The sequence below is a fragment of the Plecotus auritus genome (assembly GCF_963455305.1).
Source record: "Plecotus auritus genome assembly, chromosome: 10".
Lineage (NCBI taxonomy): Eukaryota > Metazoa > Chordata > Mammalia > Chiroptera > Vespertilionidae > Plecotus > Plecotus auritus.
This window is the reverse complement of record NC_137785.1, coordinates 6152736-6154280: the sequence shown is the minus strand read 5'-3', so window position 1 is coordinate 6154280 and position 1545 is coordinate 6152736.

The window sequence follows — 1545 nt, the reverse complement described above, 5'->3', positions numbered from 1 at the left end:
AGGAAGCTTTACATGCTGTAGTTCCACCACAGCAAAAGGAACGGCAGCTGAGAAGACAAAGTGAAAAACCAGAGAGGAACAGAAAATGGGAAATGAAAGAAATAGAATTAATTTTTTCTGAGTTCAGCTAGCAGTGCAGCCTGGGAAAGTTGTCCTCACTCCATATGCAGAGTTCAAGCCAATTCTGCATCCTGAGTACAACTACGTCACTGGTATTGCAATATTCCTCTTAATTATGAAAAATCTATTACCCAGCACTGTCCTGAAGGTAGCTCTGGTCACCTAAATGTCACAACCACAAATTGACCTGCCCACAAAAAGTTTTCAGATGATCCCGGACGACATGGCTGCCCAGCCGACGTGGCACAGTGGTTGAGCATCGACCTATGAACCAGGAGGTCACAGGTTCGATTCCCGGTCAGGGCACATGCCCGGGTTGCGGGCTCAATCCCCAGTGGGGGGCGTGCAGAATGCAACCAATGCACGGTTCTCTCTTATGGATGTTTCTATCTCTTCCTCTCCCTTCCTTTCCGAAACCAATAATAAAAAAGTATATTATATATATATATATATATATATATATATATATATATATATATATGTATGTATATATATATATATATGTGTATATATATATATATATATATATATATATAAAATTTTCAGCTGAACACATTGGCACAGAAAAGGAAGTAACTTTGATGACATCATTTACAAAACTCGAGAACTATTTTAAAAGATTTACTCAAGAGGATTACACTCCAATAGAAAAAAATAGTGCACCTTACAATGTACCCAATATTACATGGGAAAGTATACACAATTGAAGTCCATATAATATGCAACAGCTCATAGATCTTTAAGGCAGAAACAATCATCCCCATGATTTCACACATACACCAGGAAGAACACATAACAGCTTCAAGTGATATGGGAGTAGAATAACATTAATATTTCCTTCTCAAAAGACTTCAAATGATTTCAATATGAGATAATATTCTAAGTAATTGTACATATGGAAACATCAATTCTTTTGGTATATTCAAGTATACAATTATTTCCTAACTACATTTAAAGTTTGCAATACACTGTGTGTATTAATTTAGAGCAATACCTCAAAGGCCTTTTGGCTACCTATCTAGTGTGAATTCAGTGATACTTTTAAAGTTCATAATCAATTACATACTTGGATAAAGTTTTTACGTCTTTAAATCACATTAACACATAAATTCCTTAGTTTTTTAAACTGTATATTTTAAACAAAAGTCCTTCCTCCTATATCATGAGTATAGAATTTCTAGCCAATTACATTCCCTGATAAGACTGGGGCTGTAGGTCCAACTATATGATTTCCCACATTCTTCACTTTTAAGGTTTCCCCCTAAAATAAATTCCAATGTGAGCAATAAGCTACAGATGCTGATTAAAGACTTCAGGACAATGTTAAACATTTGTATTGTTTCTCCCCAGTATGAATTCTAATGTCAGATAACGTTTGCATACTGGGTAAGCTTTGTCACATTCTTTTTTTTTTTTTTTAAATAT